The sequence below is a fragment of the Trachypithecus francoisi genome, unplaced genomic scaffold (assembly GCF_009764315.1).
Source record: "Trachypithecus francoisi isolate TF-2019V2 unplaced genomic scaffold, Tfra_2.0 Lachesis_group0, whole genome shotgun sequence".
Taxonomy (NCBI): Eukaryota; Metazoa; Chordata; class Mammalia; order Primates; family Cercopithecidae; genus Trachypithecus; species Trachypithecus francoisi.
In genome coordinates, this window is record NW_022681453.1 from 4,239,842 (window position 1) to 4,258,342 (window position 18,501).

Consider the following 18,501-nt stretch of genomic DNA (forward strand, 5'->3'; position numbering starts at 1 on the left):
TCAAAGAATAAAGATAATAATGCCTAACTCATAAACCTGTTATGAGGATTATATAAGATAATATATTCTCAAGTAACCAACATGTAGTAGGCACTTACTATAACTCTGTCTTCCTTTCACCCTTTAGATGGGAGAGTCTTAAGTGTATCTCCATGTTGAAAGAGGGAACCAGTGGAAATGAAAGAGAACTTATTATTGATGGGACATGGTCTCAGAGGAATCTGAATGGGATGATATCAGTGGAAAGTAAAAGGATTAGCTTTAGACAGAAAGAGGAACAATACTTTCTATGAGAAAAAGAAGGAGAAAGAAAGGCAGGATTTAAAGAAAGACAAATTTACAGGCATGGAGTGGGAAGATCAGGAAGTTCACAAATGTCGGCCTCTGTTTTCTCTGACATAACAAAGGAGTTACTGTTCAAGAACCAAGAGTTGAAGAATACAGGTAGTCAGGGACATGGGAGACTGGAGAAGTCCCTGAGAGGGAAAGGCTGCTGAGAAGCCTGAGGACACAGCTTGGATGGGAGGCCAATTTGTGAGGTATCCCCTGCTACTGGACCCAGCAGGGCTTTGGGCCAGGTGTGGGGGAGGAGACTGCATGCAGGTGAACTGGCCCAGGGTCAGCATTGGTAGGACAGGGCAGTAGAAAGGTGAGGCAGGAGAGGGGGCTGCTGGAAGAGGGGACGAAGGAAGTCACAGGCATGAGAGGGAAAAGCTGGGAAGTTAAGAGCTGGTTTAAAGATTTGAAAAAATGGGAACAAGAGATGTCTATGAGCTCCCTCTGCAGCAGGGAGGGATACCAGTTTGAGAGAGACATGAGGGTGTGCATGGGCTGTTGTCAGAAGCTGGGAACAGAGGCAGGGATTTCTGAGGTGAAAGTCTGGGTGGTAACAAAGGTTTTGGTCGAACTCAGTGTTATTTAATGCTAAGTCCTCTAAGGCAGGAAGTGATGTGGCTAAATAATGAGAATTGAGGATATAGACAAGACATAGGCCAATATTCCAGGTGGCAAATATATATCTGAAGGAATGACAAAGAAGAAAACAGATCCAAACATTCAAAGTCATTAAAAATGCCAGCAAGATAAGTAAATGCTTCTCCAAGGAAACACTTTTTGCTTCTTTAAAGGAGACAACACACGCTTGGATATGTTAGCATGTGTATGTTTATGTGAAAAATGAATCTTATTGCTTCACAGCCACATGGAAGCTAAGAAAAGACAAGTTATAAGGCCCATATGAGAGCCAGTTAAATTGTGGGAAAAAAATGTAAGCATGAAGATGTCATTCTAGCTTCATTTATGGAAGGAAAACATTAGAAATATTAATGAAGTATAATGATTAGGAAATTGTGGACTATACCCAGGATAGATACCTCAGATAGATAGATATTAACCTTCTATAATGGTTTAATCATCCTTGGAGAGCTATAAAGTTTTAAAACTCTTGTCCAAATTCTGAATCTTAACACCACACATAATGTATTAACTGGTTGTTAAAATGATGGTTATAAAGACTATGCAATAACATGGGAAATACTTATGGTAATAAATTAAGTAAAAAACAAATGCATGATTTGGATCTATAAGTACACTATGATTTTAGGTGTGAAAGAAACAAACATATGGTAAAAATCTAAAATTATAGCATAGTTTATGGCAGATTTCTCCTTTTATTTTCCAGAGTTTCTTATAATATGGCTGTGTTATTTTTGAATTAAAAATTATTACTGTGCAATTTCAACTCCCTCCTACTGCTCAGGAATCCTCTTGTTGGACACCTGTGGATTTCCTAAAACAGCTCAAGAAAGGAGCTTGTAAACCTTCATATCTTTCCCTATCTCTCAATCCACCGCTCAGTAGGTGACCTCGTCCGTGACCCAAGAGGTTAAATCTCTCCTAGGAAAGCTTCTCCCTCCCTTCCTCCCTCCCTCCCTTCCCTCCTTCCCTCCATCCTTCCCTCTCCCTATTCTTTTCTTTTCTTTCCTCTTTCTTTTCTTTTGTTCTCTCTTTCTTTCTTTCTCTCTCTCTCTCTCTTTCTCTATCTCTTGTTACATTAATTTGTCTCAGTACCCCCCTATTAGGGAAACGGACTCCATCCTTTTCCCTAAAACTTACTCCTTTCTGCCTCTGGAAAAAGAAGGTTCAGCCCATTCTTCACTCCAGTCCATGCTGTGTGATCTTCACTCCAGACCACTGCTTGTGTGATTTTCCCATTTATAAATGATATTTTCGTCCCCTTTCTAACTCTCTTACTTTTGCTCACTTTTTAAAGCCAAGATGTAGTCATTCAGCCCCTCCATGATGTCCTCCCCAGTGCTCCTGTCTCTGCCTGTCTCTGCTCTTGGAGAACTTTCCATACAGTGCTGATTGTGGTGTGTGCTCTAAAACTAAACTTTCTGGGTTTAAATTCTGGTGCCTTCACTAACTAACTTCTTTACCCTTGTGTATCTCAGTTTGCTCATCTTTAAAATGGAGATAATAGTATAATACTTACCTCATAAGCACTCAGTAATGCAAGCTTTTATTGTTTGTGCTCCTTGATTATTAGGGTGTTCAACTTGTGTTCCTAGCCACAATGAAAGTGTTTGGACCTAAGTTTAGTCTTATTTGGTTTTCTCTTTGTATGGTAACCACTGGTCTCAGTGTGCCCAGGACCGAGGGGTTTCCCAGGATGTGATATTTTTCAATACCAAAACTGGGGCAGCCCCAAGGAAGCTGGGATAGTTGATCACTCAGCATTCCCACCTAAGACAATATTTTACTTGTAGCAGGTGCTTAAGGAATTTTTAATCAGTTTGAATATAAATTTCAGGCAACATTATGCACACACAAATATTTTCTGTATAAACCTGAATCTACAAACCTACTTTCATAGTGGGATAATTTCAAAAATAGTGAAGTCTCTTTTCCAGTGTTGATATGGCAACTGACATATTTAAATAAATCACCTTTTGGACAGATAACATACCTTGGCATTAAAGGCAGGTTTCCCTTTTCTCATTTTACACCACTGGTATTAACTTTCCGTAACGGTTTAATCATCCTTTGGGGGAGATGTAAACTTTTAAAAACTGTTGTCCAAATTCTGAATCCTAAAATCCCAGGCACTATCTGAGTTTCTTTACTTTCTGAGTTTCTTCTACCCTTGGAAAACTACTAGATTACAATGAGTTATCTCTGCAATATGAGTTATTTCTGCAAGTTGAAGCCAAGTACTTTGCTAATTGCTCAGGACTGAGAATTCCTCATCTCAGAAAAATCCTAGCCAATAGAACATGGGGTTGAAGCAAATTGTCATCTTGACATCACAGGCTTAATTCTCTCACTACCCCTAGCAACCAATATGCAAGCATAGCAACAGCAGCTGGTGCACCGGAACAGCATTGTTTAAAATAAACACTCTTCCCAGTTGGCATTTGCAAGTGATCTTTATCTTTCCATCGTTTAAAATATAAGTGTGAACATATCTTAAGAAAATGTAAAACAAATGAAAATGAAAACTACTTGGAAAGGTATGCAAGAGAAGAAGAATCATGAGAAAATGCTAACTTCCAATATGGATTTATGCTTTGCCCTTTACCATCACCAGAAATTTCAGTCTCAGATATACTGAAGTTTTTCCCTAAGGGTTCCTGTAGTAGTCCATTCTAATATTGCTATAAAAACTTACCTGGGACTGGGTCATTTTTAAAGCAAAGAGGTTTAATTGACTTACAGTTTCACATGACCGGGGAGGCCCCAGAAAACTTACAAACATGGCAGAAGGTGAAGGGGAAGCAAGGTACATCTTACATGGCAACAGGAGAGAGAGATTGAAAGGGGGAAGTGCCACACTTTTAAACCATCAGATTTCATGAGAACTCATTCACTATCATGAGAACAGCAAGGGGGAAATTCACCCCCAAAATCTAATCACCTCCCATTAGGCCCCTCTTCTGACATGTGGGGATTACAATTCAAGATGAGATTTGGGTGGGGACACACAGCCAAATCACGTCAGTTCCCAAACGTGAGAATTCTATGACCTCCTAAAAAAAAAATCACCCCATGTAGTTTAACTCAAGTGTTTGAAGAGTGCCCATCATGTTCCAGGAGCCACAGGATGCCAAGATGGAAGAAAAAAAAAGTCAAAAGTACATAAACTCCAAATGTACAGAGGAGCTATGTAGAGTAACAGTTAGGAGCATGGTCTCTAGAGCCAGACTAACCAGGTTTAAACTATGGCCTAGCCACTTAGTAGTGGTATGACTTTGTAAGTCACTTAGCCTTTCTGTTTTTGATTTCCTCACCTGCAAAGTGGGGGGCAATAGTGACACTTACTTCCAAAAGTTGATATGAGGCTTAAGTGTTTTAATTATGAAAAGTGCTTAGAATAGGGTCTGACACATATCAAGTGCTATATATATATGTATACACACATATATGTACTATGTTCTATCAATATGTACTATTAATTTTATTAGTAGTACTGCATAATAGTACATTACATAATTAGTACATTATTAGCAGTACATGTTATTAACATGTACGCTTAACTTTAAGATAGAATTGACAGGTGACATAAGGCAGATTAAGAAAACATGTCATGGATGTTTAAGAAACAGCATATCTCACAAAATCTGGAAAAACTTTAAGGAGGTGGTGATTTGGTTTTTCCACTGAGTATGATAAGGATAGTGAGAAGTGTAAGCCAATTAACCCCACAGAGGGAGAGAGGAGGAATTATGGTTTGAGAAAGAAGACAGAGGGCCATAAAAGGCAGGAAGGGAGCCACGGAGCATTATCAGGTAAAGTGGCTCCACACTGCCTCTTTCAGAATAAGCAGGTCTTTGCAAGGCCTGAAGATGAAAATAGGCCATTGTAGTCAGCACAAAAGCTCTGAATTTTGATGTAACTCCATGTGTTCAGAAAATGTTAAGAGTTCAGTTTTGGCCAAATGTTAATTGCAAGGAGTTGTGGGTTAAGTGAAGTGGGTGCAGGAGAGGAGCAGAAGAGGGAGCTGGAAAAATTCACCAATATCACGCTAAGGGACTGGGCTTTATTATGTAGACTGGTGCTTTTCGAACGTAGCAGGCAGTCTCCTTTAAGTCTCTGCCTTAGAACCTATTGAAGTGTTGGTTAAAAATGCAGATTTCTGCTTAAGAACAGGAATTACAGATGAGTCTGGGCAACATAGTGAGATCTCATCTCTACAAAAAAAAATCTTTTAAAAAATTAGCTGGGTGTGGTGGTACTTGCCTGTAGTCCCAGCTATTTAGTAGACTAAGATAGGAGGATTCCTTGAGTCCAGGAGTTTGAGGCTGCAGTGAGCTACAATTATGTCACTGCACTCCAGCCTGGGTGATGGGGTGAGACCTTATGTAAAAAAAAAAAAAAAAAAGGAGCTTTCCCTGGCGGTCACAATATTGAGATTAAAGTGAGAGGCTATAGACAAAGGAGGCAAATAGAGTTACCTCAAGGAAACAGGATACTCCACAGTCACCTTCTGAGGCCCCTGCTTCTAACCTCTACCTCCCCAAGGTCTTGCTTTGCTATGCAGTATGAGGGAATGACATAGACAGACAGGACAATTTATAGTCTCCTATGGTTTGGTGATTATCACAGGAATGCCTAAGTGTATGTTTGAACCTTCTTTGAGGTCCAATGTATGGGACCTCACTCCCCAACATGGTAGACAAGGCTATATCAGGGAAGAAACCAGTCCATGGCCATTTGTGGGTATCAGAAATACATTGTGAAAGATCAGGAGAGGCCTGTAGACAGTGTGGGATCATTGTGAGGATCCTTGTTCCACACCAGAGCAACCCATCCAGACAGCGGGAAAGTAACGCAATGGCAACAGGAGCCCTAACACAGATGTTGAAAATATAAGCTTCAGAGCCAGGGAAATGAGGAACACACATTTTTCTTTTTGTATGTTCTGGCAACAAATCTAAACAACCTTTCTTTTTGGTATAGTAAATGCCTACAGGGAGCTGTCACCTTGGTTTTATGAGTGTCCTTCCAAATTCTACTCTTTTGCCTTGATTTTTTTTGTTGTTGTATTCAAAGAGCCATCTGTATCCTTTTCTTAATTTGATAGAACAGAGGCTGGGGCTGTTGTAAATTCCATTACTCAAACCAGCACCTGTATAGGTTTCCTATTCACATTCACATGGGTAAGAGGATACAACAGTCCCTGTTGAAGCTCAGACTGTTAGAGGTAAAGGGCCCTTGAATGACTGAAACATAAGGGGTGTATTTTCCTGTGCAGACCAATATGACACTTTTGAGAGAGCAAAGTACACACACCCATACTCTCAGTCAGCCAAATAATCTTGTTTATAAAATCCATTAAGAATTCAGTAAACCATATGTTTTAAAATTAAATAATGATTTAATGCTCTTTCTGTTAGAAGGCTTGGAAAGTTTCTGACTCATTATAAAGCTTTGAGAATTTGTATTATGAGAAGGTAAATCCTAGAACTTTCAACAAAAAGCTTTTTGTTGAAGACACTCATGCACTGAATGGTGAAGCAAAAGGTATAGAGAGGAGAGGCTTTACAGAGATGCAAGAGGGCTGGAGTAGGTGAACTGGGGCCAAAAACAAACATCTCTCCAGAATGAACTTGCACAAAATGCCCATCTAGCTTAATTCCAGAAAAGATGTGGCATGGGCCAACAATGCTTACTTTTAAAAATTTGAAACTTTTTGTTTTATTTTCTATGCTTTCAGTCCCCTTTACTATTTCTGATGCTTGCCTTGCAATGTTATTGCTCCTTTACAAACACTTCTACATTGTTCTTCACGGAGGCTTCTGCAGTACTTGGCTTTGGGTATGAAGTGTTTGAGCGGCTTCAGGTGCAGATCTGATCCGCAAAACTAGGACTGAGAGCTCTGCAGGCAATATAAGAGTGTCCGCATATTATATTATTTCATCAGCATCTAACTTAAAGGGCCCTTAATAAATGCTCCAAACATAAGCTATCAAAGTAGTCAGGTTTGGTAATGTGAAGAAATCAGCAATACACGTTTTTATTTTTAATCTGTAAGTTGTGTGCTGAATTGTGTGTAGTACTACAAAGATGCTGGGGAGCCTGTAGATGACTGCAAGAAATTTCACAACAATTAATAACAACTGTAGGTCTATGTGGGTGATTTGTGATAAAAGTCACCTAGGCAAAAGCAAGAGAGAAGTTGTGGGGAGTAGTTTGGGAAGCAGTAAGGTGAGCAAAGGCAGGAATTTTCTGGACACCAGGAAGGTAAATTGGAGGAAGAAAAATATTCCAAATTTTCTAGTCATAGAGGAACTACCAGGAGCACTAATTATGAATCAGCTATGTGAGCTGTAGAATGGTCTTTTCTGTGTTTGTTCGTCCATTCAATAAATACATACTGGGGGTGTCCAGGCACTCTCTGGACACTGAGGATACATCAGTGAACAAACAGAGCAAAGTTCCTACCCTCATAGAACTTGCTTACATTCTAGTGAGCAGAAGACTGGCATCACACAAATAGACAAATATCTCATGATGTGTCAGATGGGGATGCATACTCTGAGGAAAAATACAGTATGTTGAGCCAGAAAACTTGGTGGGCGGGGACGGGGCTGCAGATTTACACAGGATGGTCAGAGAAAGTCTTCCTGACAGACGCCATTTGAGCAAAGCCCTGGTGGAGTGAGAGGATAAGGGTACAGTTACTAAGGGGGAAGATGGTTCTAGGTAGATAGAAGTTGAAAGACCTCAGGGTGACCCTAAATTGATTGGAACTTACAAATCCTGCCCTTTTCTGATTGACAGTGTATTAGTGGCATCTGGAATATAGAAGCAAAGTTGTAAAAGAAAACTGGGCTTTTTTTGACAGTGGTGTGTCTGTATATCATTTTTTTAAAAAACATTTTACCATCATCATTGCTTAGGAAGGCAGTACAGCACATTAGAAGAGCTAGGCCTTTGGCATCCCACACTTCTGAGTCCAGATTCTGATTTCAGCTCTATTGACTGTGACAGGCTGTGCAGTGACTCAACCTCCCTGAAAAATGAGACTAGCAATGCCTGTCTTAAAGTACCAAGTGCAACTGTTAGTAGAAATGTAAACTGGTATAGCCATTATAGAAAACAGTATGGAGGTTCCTTGAAAAATTAAAAAAAGAACTATCATATGACCCATCAATCCCACTTCTGGATTTATATCCACAGCAAATGAAATCACTGTGTCAAAGAGGTATCTGCACTCTCATGTTCACTGCAGCATTATTCACAACAGCCACACTATGGAAGCAACCTAAGAGACCATCAATGGATAAATGGATGAAGAAAGGGTGATTATGTACATACACACACAAATATACACATACGCCCTCACAATGGACTATTACTCAGCCTTAAAAAAGGAAGTCATATCACTTACAACAACAATGGATCAACCTGCAGAACAATTATGCTAAGTGAAATAAGCCGGACACAGAAAGACAAGGCATGATCTCATTTAGATGTAATGTCTAAAAAAATCAAACCCATCTAAGCAGAGAATAGAATGATAGTTGCCAGGGGCTAGGGAGTGAAGGAAATAGGAAGATGTTAGTCAAAGAGTATAAATATTTAGTTTATAAGATAATAAATTATAGGTATCTAATGTACAGCGTAGTAACTATGGTTAATAATACTGCATTGTTTACTTGAAATCTGATGAGAGAGCATAATTTTTTTTTTCTTTTTGAGACAGTTTCACTCTTGTTGCCCAGGCTGGAGTGCAATGGTGCAATCTCAATGGTTGCTCACTGCAACCTCCGCCTCCTGGGTTCAAGCAATTCTTCTGCCCCAGCCTCCTGAGTAGCTGGGATTACAGGTATCCCCCACCACACCCAGCTAATCTTCCCTATCTTTAGTAGAGACGTTGTTTCACCATGTTGGCCAGGCTGGTCTTGAACTCCTGACCTCAGGTGATCCCCCCGCCTCAGCCTCCCAAAATGCTGGGATTACAGGTGTGAGCCACCACACCCAGCCTGAGAGAGCAGATTTTAAGTGTCCTTCCCACACACACATATAAATACACAAAATGGTAACTATGGGTGGTAATGTGTTAATTAACTTGACTGTGGTAATTGGTACACAATATATATGTATATCAAATCACCATGTTGTATACCTTAAATATATGCAATTCTTGTCAATTAAACATATTAAAATTAAAAAGTACTCCCTCTATAGGTTCTGGGGTACTTGGGATATTCAGAGCAAATTCTGCTAAATGGAGAATAGTCTTAATTCTATTATTTTGTTCACATGTGAAATAATTTTGGCTCAAATATTTTTACAAGTAAACATATTTTACTTCCAAAAAAAAAAAAAAAAGCAGCAAGCATAATCCCTGCATCCTCAAATTTTGGTTGTTTTCCTCTTTCCTCCTCTCTCAGGAATGACATTATTTATTATTGGAAATTGAGGTTTGAGGCAATGAAACCTAACTGTGCATCCTAGTGCAAAAAATGAACATTGATAATCTCTGAAGTTTCTACTCTTGTTTCCTCTTTACATTTAACCTTCATTTTACTTTGTTTTCCCGTATCATTGACATACATGTGTACATTATTAACTATACATTAAGAAAGACTAAATACGAGTGAATTTAATTCAAAAAATTTATGGAATATCCATTATGTAGCATATCATGCAATAAATACAAGGGTCAACATCAACTACATCTGTCTTCAAGTTTACAGTCTAGAAGAAAACACATAAGCATGTATAGTTCTAACACGGGGCACGGGCAACGTGAACAGAGATCTATACAGTAAATGCCACAAGGGCTGGCAGGAGTTAAAGCCCTGTTTCTCAGAGGCTGAGAAATGGGACCTGGAAGCAGGCCATGCTTGATGGGAGGAAGGACTCTATAGGTGGATATGCAAGCAGGGATGAGAGAGGATGCTTCTGGAGGCAGAAAGAAAAAAAATGAAGGAGCCTGAGGAATAATGTGAGGGAGGCAAGAGAGAAGAGAGTGCTGAGGATAATATTTTAAGATGGGCAAATCTTATTATTGATTGATTGATTGATTTTTGTGAGACGGAGTCTCGCTCTGTCACCTAGGCTGGAGTGCACTGGTGTGATCTCGGCTCACTGCAACCTCCACCTCCCAGGTTCAAGTGATTCTCCTGCCTCAGCCTCCAGAGTAGCTGGGACTACAGGTGCACACCACCATGCCTGGCTAGCTTTTTTTATTTTTAGTAGAGATGGAGTTTCACCATATTGGCCAGGCTGGTCTCGAACTCCTGACCTCGTCGTGATCCATCCACCTCAGCTTCCCAAAGTGCTGGGATTGTTAAATTAAATGAGAAGAGCAATTCTGGGGAATGTTGTAAACTTTCTCATTCGACTCTTCTTTTATGTGAGGTTTGACCTTTACATTGAATCATTTCGGCTTCTGTGCTGTCAGATACATGTCATTTCTATCTGCAAAGTCTAAATTTGGGTCAGTCGACTGAAAAAAAAAAAAAAAAAACATTGTAATAAGGTAAGGACTCAGGACAAAACTACCTTTCCTTTTCTGGTAATGATCTGGTTCTGATCCACTCTAAGATGCTTATGAAGAGTTTTCCTAATTCTTATGAGACACAGGTCTGAAACGTCGATGGAGACTGACTAGTTCAAGTTGCAAGTAGAGATTTATTGCCAACCCAGCCCTTCAATGTAGTTTAAGACTCTAAAATCTACTTCATCATTCTCTGAGAAAAGACAAAAACTTGGTCTCTCTCACTTACTTTTTCCTTTCTCTGAAAAGTCCAATCTTGATTCTATATGGAGACTTTAAAATGTTTTGAAGGAGGGAATCTGAGTAGCAGAAAAATAACTGTAAATACACTTGGCAGGATTTGAATAATTTTTCAACTTTCTGCAGCATATGCAGACAATAGCCAAATAAAATTATAAATCATAGTGTGCCACTTGAGAGTTTTGTTGAAAGAAAAATGTCATCTCAAATCTCAGCCAAAAGGTGGGCTATACATAAATACCCATATTCTCTCAAGTTACAATTTCCAAAGTTGTTTCACTATACAAAGGGGAATATTTTTAAAGCATCTCATTAGCAGTTCCAGCTTGTGAGAGCTTATTGAGAACCCCAAATCAACTTGATTATATTAGTATTTGTCATTTACTATTGAGGCCGAGCTGGAACCACATAGACATTCTGCTACTCTTAAATAGTAAGATGAAAATAATCCACATTTTTCTTCTTCTGCTAAAACAAATATTTGTGAGTTTCAGAATCAGGCCACTTGCCCTAGCACATAAAGACATCATACTAGAATAGCAGTTCCCAAAGATCCAAATAAGCAACTAATCCAACCTCCTTATCATGTCTGTGTAAAAGCAGAGTCCTAGAGTGGTTAACTTGTCCACACAGTCCAGCACAGACAATCCACTCAAGATGGATAGTCACACAGCACCTAAGACATGATACTCACAGATTACTGTCTTTGGACAGTATTGGGAACCATAATCATCTTGCCCTGTAGTATCTGGCCTGGATTTCTAGCATGAATATAATACCGATCTGTGGGCCCCTTGGTTCTTGGAAGTCCCCTATGTTACTTTAATTTTCTTCGAAAGAAAAACATTATCTGAAAGAAGTTGTGTGTGCTCTGTTTCCCTTCCCCTTCCATCTCCAAGAGAAAGAATTATTTTTCACCCTATGACTATTGAGTTAAATTGTCTGAAAGACATCCTGAGAATAATAGGCTTTTAATCTCCAGCAGCTAATTTGATATCAGGACAACAAACAGAGGAAAGGAAGTATAGAAGAAAGACTTACGTCTCCTATTTGTCTGAGATTCCTTCTGCATTAACCACCTGCTCTTTGGTTCATTTATAATTCTTCCTGGCAGATTGCTACTTGGCATTGTTAATAGTGACCTATCAGAACTGCGGTGTAGCTTCAGGCCACAGATTAGAGCAGGTGAAGACCAGAGCAAGAAATAAAATTGTGACCTCCATACCACCTTCTCACCTCTATACCACTATACAAACACTCTATACAAACATTGATGCTCCTCAAGATGAATGAATGGAGCAAATTTGGTGCCTGCATACATTCACAAATGCCTCAAGGACAGTTTTCCCTGGCTTGACCAGCCCTTTTTGAAAATAGATGCTTTCCCTTCAGATTTTGTACCCATATCCACATGGGAACATGGCTGGGCAGATCTTGGGCCATTCTTACTGTTAGAGGACATAGTGAATATTCAAACAAACAACTTCAAAGATAATGCTAGAATTTGTTCTAATATCTCTATTGCATCCATACCGTAAGTAATGTGTGCAAATATCAAAACAGCCAACCAAACTGAAAAAAATTGTTTTAATTATTGGTTATCATGTGACCCTGATGAAATGTTGCTTAATAGCTATTATTTTTAATCTACACAAAGTAATGTTGATTATGGACATCATTATATGGTGTTGAGATGACCATCAGATAACATTGTCATTGCGAAGATGCCCTGTATTGACAATCGACTCCAGAAAAAATACAATGGGGTGGCTATAAACAGGATGAGAAAAATCTGCCCAGCCCAAGAAAGACTAATGCTTTCAGAATAGAAACCCAATATACGGGAGGCCAAGGCGGGTGGATCACGAGGTCAGGAGATCGAGACCATCCTGGCTAACACGGTGAAACCCCATCTCTATTAAAAATACAAAAAAATTAGCCAGGCGTGGTGGCGGGCGCCTGTGTTCCCAGCTACTCAGGAGGCTGAGGCAGGAGAATGGCATGAACCTGGGAGGCGGAGGTTGCAGTGAGCCGAGATTGTGCCACTGCACTCCAGGCTGGGTGACAGAGCAAGACTCCGTCTCAAAAAAAAAAAAAAAAAGAAACCCTATATACATCCCATGATTCCCTAAAACAAAACCAAAAAAGTATGATGCCAATATCCAGAAATCTTTTTGATTGATATATCAATCAAAAAGAAATTGAAGGGACATGGATGAAGCTGGAAACCATCATTCTTAGCAAACTATCACAAGAACAGAAAACCAAACACCGCATGTTCTCACTCATAGGTGGGAACTGAACAATGAGATCACTTGGACTCAGGAAGGGGAACATCACACACTGGGGCCTATCATGGGGAGGGGGGAGGGGGGAGGGGGGAGGGATTGTGTTGGGAGTTATACCTGATATAAATGATGAATTGATGGGTGCTGACGAGTTGATGGGTGCAGCACACCAACATGGCACAAGTATACATATGTAACAAACCTGCACGTTATGCACATGTACCCTAGAACTTAAAGTATAATAAAAAGAAAAAAAAAAAGAAATTGAAAATAAAGCAAAACTGAAATATGGATAATGTAGTAGAGAAACTGATTACATATTAAAAATTATTTTAGTTATTTAACTAGCATGCACATTCCAGTCATTGCTGCAAGCACTTGACAGTCACTAACCTCTCAGTCCTCATGACATTCTTATGAGGGATGTACTACCTTGAATGCTGAGTTCTACTTTCTGGGTTCCCTTCCTCTCTTAGATCTCAGCAAAGTAATTGCTCCCTTTCTTGATAGTTATTTCATGCCCCCTTTTAAAGCATTGTTGTCCTAATGTCTTTATATTAAATAACTTGCAACACAAAGAACACATATCACTTATAATGAAAAATAAAGTATTTGTCTCATTTAACTAGCCAACTAACCAAAACTGTTTACTTCACCAAGCTTTAAATTCAACATTCTTATTTCTCTGAAAAAAATTAAATGTATAAAATAGAACGTTGCAATGAGCCCTCATGTATTCATTACGCAGATTTTAGCTATTAAGATTTTCTTATACTTTACATCTCTTTCTCTGCCTTCCCTCCTCTCTCTTTACCTGTCTTCCTCCTGTCTCTTTTTCTTTCTCTTCCTCTTTCTCAACTATTTTTAAAATAAATGCCAGATATCAGGTTATTTTACCTCTAGAATTTCAATATCTATCTCTAAAATAACATGGAAGTTTTCTTCAATTATTATGGCCTATGTTGTCATCAATACAAGTAAGAAAAGGACTAACGGTATTTTGTTACTATCTAATACTAAACTTTTTCAAATTGTCTCAGTTTGTTTGAGTCAGAAGCCAAACAAAGCCCACATACTGTATTTGGTTGTTATATCCTTTAAATCTCATTTAATGTAGAGTAGCTTCCTCTTTCTTCTTTTATAAAAATAATTTTATTTTTCATCCCATTGATTTTTTGAAGAACCCGAGTCAATTGTCTCACAGAATATGACACATTCAGTTTTTCAGTTGGCTTCTTTAAGTTGTCATTTAACTTGATCCTTCACCTGCCATATTTCCTATAGTGGAAGTTAGCCACAAAGACTTGATTAGATTTGGATTCTATTATTTTTACAGAGATATGTCCTGCGGTGATGCTGTGTACTTTGGGTTGAATTACAGCAAGAAGATACACTCTTACTGACGCTGAGATTGATGAATAAGTGGGTTCAGGTGATGACAATCTGATGTGTCCTTGGTATAATTTCCCATCAGCCTTTCATCTTGTGGCTTCATCCATTCATGATTGTCTTAGATTATAATCTATTATTTCATTGGGGTTGCAAAACTGTGATTTTCTAATCATTTCACTTTTCCTATATTTATTGCCTGGAACTTTGTAAAGCAGAAATTTATCTTATTAGCTGAGTTTATTTGGTTGCCCAAAATATAGTTCATGCTGGAGAAACTTAATATACACTTAATTTTTTCATATTAATCACATATTTTTAGAGTAATTAGTGTTGTTCTACTTATTACCGTCATGTCCAATAATTTCTCTCTTTTTATAGTTTTACTATAAACACATAGGCTTTTACATATTCTGTTTCCAATAATTGCATTCATTATCTTTTTATGCCCAAATAGTCTCATCTTTGGCCAGAAAAGCCTCTGTGTACTTTCACACAACTCTATTGGTCTTTGGAATCTTCCTTGTGTATTTTGTATATTTTTTGTCTGAACCTGGAATCAGCCGCCCCTCTAAGTAATTCTGGTTTTTACAGACTGGAATAGTATTTGGAGACCACAAACTAGGTGCACTCATTTCTGTTGTGTTGTTTCTTTTATGCTTTTTCATGGAAAATAACTAAGAATATACATTTTTTAAAATAAAAATAAAATTTTATGCTTATATTTCTATTTTATATTTAATAATGCAGAATTTTACATAATTTTTTGGCTTTATACTGAATTTCTTTTCTCATATCTAAAAATCTTAATTCCTCACAACAGTAAGATAATTACTTGCATTATGTAAATTATAAATTAAAACACTGTAAAATAATTACAATATAGTAATACCAATATCACTATTGAGTAAAGTTTAAGATTTCCTTATAGTTCTGTATTCCCTTACATAATATTCTTTTAAAGAATGTTTTTCTTTAAAATATTTTACAAGTAGACAGAATATTGTGTCTCAAAGTCACCTGAAATAATTTTTTCTTTTTGTGGTTATGGCACAAACAACTAGATTCATTTGTTTTCATTAATTGATTGTTTTTAGAGATGGCCTCATTTTGTTTTTTATTTGGTTTTCTTCTATGAATATATTTACCTTGTTCCAAGTTCAAAACTTTAAAACCAGATATATTCAAAGAGGTTTAATTTTCATCACTGCCCACTTTGCTATGCTTCCTCTGTCCACATATAGGTAAACACTTTTTGTTAGTTTTGTTAGTTTGTTAGGTTTTCCTTGTGTTGTTTCTTTTTTGGCAAACAAAAATATGCAAGTACAGACACTTATTACCACCTCCTTCCTGCTGTTCTTACACGAAAAGTAGAATACTTTTCGTATTCTATTTCATATGTATATACCTTTCTGACTCTTTCTTTTGTTCTTTCAATAATACATCCCAAAGATCACTTTGTATGAGTAAATTAAGATATTCTTCACTCCTTTTTATAGCTCCTTTTTATAAACATAACATATTGTGTTATGTTTTATCCACCTTTTTTTAGTTGTCTTCAATGGAAAGGCTATTCTAAATAATTACTTAGTTCCCCATTACCAATGTCATCTTCTTAGTCTGTAGATAAAAAGTTTGTTTGACAAACATAGCCTCATGCCCCATATTTGGTGTTAGGAGGCAATTGCTTAGTATAGCTTCATTGGGTGCAGCAGGATCTTTTCTTACCCGCTGGTCCTCTGGCATTCTACTCTAGTGGAGTATAAAAAAGACCACAGTGCTATTTGTGAATGTTCCCAAGATTTTCCCTCTCTCTTACCCTTCCCGTGTAAGCATGTTGAAATGTGTCACCACGTTGAAACCTGCCACCAGCATTTATTTCCTCTCCTGTTGTTTCCTGAGGACTGCAGCATCTAGTGGATCCTCTGATTCATTTGTTAAAGAAATGTTTATGGAGCATCAACCCTTTGGCAGACCCTGAGCATTCACAGAAACTAGGTATGGTTCTTGCCCTCATAGGGTTTTAATGGAAAGACAAACAATATAAACAAGTACAATAATTTAATTAAGGAATTATAAATTGTGATAAACTAGATAAAGGAAAAACACTAGGATGCAGTTTGAGAGAATAATGGTAGTTGTGAAGAACTTCTACAAGGAGTTGCCACTTAATACTCAAATCATGAGGAAGAGGTTGCCAGGTGAAGAAGGAAAACATTCCAAACACAAGGACTGCGATATGCAAACCTCTAAGGCAAGAAATAATAAATAAATAAATAAATAATAAATAAATAAATAAGAGCTTTATGTGTCCGATGAACTGATGGGCTGGTGTGGCTGAGGCAATATGAAGAGACAATGACCAGATCACATAGGACTTTGGAGTTAGGATACGGCAAGGAATTTGGATTTTACATAAAGGGAAATTTGATGCTACTGAAATAAGCAGGTAATATTAATGCAGTTTAAGTTTTAATAAGTTCACACTGGGTGCTTTATGGAGACTGGATTAGAGCAGGCAGGAAACTCAGCATAGGAGGCTATGGTAGTGATGAAGGTGAGAGATGATGGTGGCTTAGGCCAGGGTGTTGGCAATGGTGATGAGGAAAAGTTACATATTTAAGATACATTCTTGAAGATAAACTCAACAAGACTTGGTGGTTGATTAGATGTAAATGGAAAAGATGAAATGGTGGTAAAGAAAGGAAGGAGAGAATAATGAATTCCAGCATTTCTCTTGAGCAGCTCAGTGTTGACTTACTGACATAAGGAAGATAGAGGAGAAGAAAGTTATTGATGTGACTAAAGAAAGCTGGTGTGGTGTGTGGAGCATGGGGAGAGAGCAAAAAAAATCTGACTACCTTCACCACAATCAGAACATTCCCATTTGCCTTGCCAGTTCAGATTTTGAGGTTGCTTTGTCCGTGAGCTAAAGCATGTGTTCTCAATGTTGTCCACCTTTGTTGATTGTTTCTTTCTTTCCTTTTCTTTTCTCTTTTTTTTTTTTTTTTGAGACCGAGTTTCACTCTTGTTGCCCAGGCTGGCGCAATCGCGGCTCAATGCAACCTCCACCTCCAAGGTTCAAGTGATTCTCTTGCCTCCGCCTTCCTGAGTAGCTGGGATTACAGGCAAGTGCCACCATGCCCGGCTAATATTGTATTTTTAGTGGAAATGGGTTTTCCCCATGTTGGTCAGGCTGGTCTTGAACTCCCCACCTCAGATGATTTGTCTGCCTTGGTCTCCCAAAGTGCTGGGATTATAGGCACCTTCATTGATTCTATTGTCAGTGCACATGCCTCTAAGATCCTAGCAAAAGGTTGTCAGTCATCTGTGATTTCGATGGTAATATTCATTTTCATTTTTTACTGTGGCCTCATAGGTATGCCAATGGAGAATTAGAAGCAGTTGCATGAGGGGATACTAGCTAGGCATCATTTTCAATTAGAAATATGTTATTTATTTTTAAAAAATTATATTGCTAAAAGTAACTTTATTCATGTGTAGGAGTATAGCTGAGAGTGTGGTTGTCTTTGATTTCTTCTTTATAGCCTGCACATAGACTGTCCTTCAGACTCACAGTGCAGAGGGAATAACACTGGACTTGAACTTGTATGACATGATTTTACAGTTTTATTTCATGTAGTATATCTCAAAGGTATTGAGAAGATCAAGTCAGACACCATATGTCACCTCTGGCACATCAATACATTTCTTCTTCTCTTTCTCATCTTTTCCTTACTTTTATCAAGCAAATATATTACGTTCTGAAAGAAATCAAGAAAAATATCAAGAAATTGATATCATACATGAAGCTCTGTTTTGAACCCTACAGAAAACAGTTTAATATTTTCTTTTATTTTCTTATTTTAGTTTGAAAAACATTTGTTTATTAATAGTACAGGCATCAGAGCATGGAAGTTAAGATCCAGCATGCTGAGCGGGCTGCCTTTTAGCTTCACTTGCTACTCTCCAATAGTCAGAAACAGTTACTTAGCATCTCTGTGACCCAGATTCTTCACCTGTAAAATGAGAATAATTACAGTTCCTATTTTATAGGATTGCTATGATGGTAAA

General features: G+C 38.1%; 1 long non-coding RNA gene across 1 annotated transcript in view; it reads left to right on the forward strand.

Moving 5' to 3' along the window:
- The first annotated feature begins 451 nt into the window (after positions 1–451).
- LOC117079289 overlaps positions 452–18,501 on the forward strand; it is a 33,773-nt gene continuing 15,723 nt past the window's right edge. The window contains exon 1 of the long non-coding RNA XR_004435359.1: positions 452–539. This is a non-coding gene — a long non-coding RNA (uncharacterized LOC117079289). The remainder of the gene's footprint in view (positions 540–18,501) is intronic.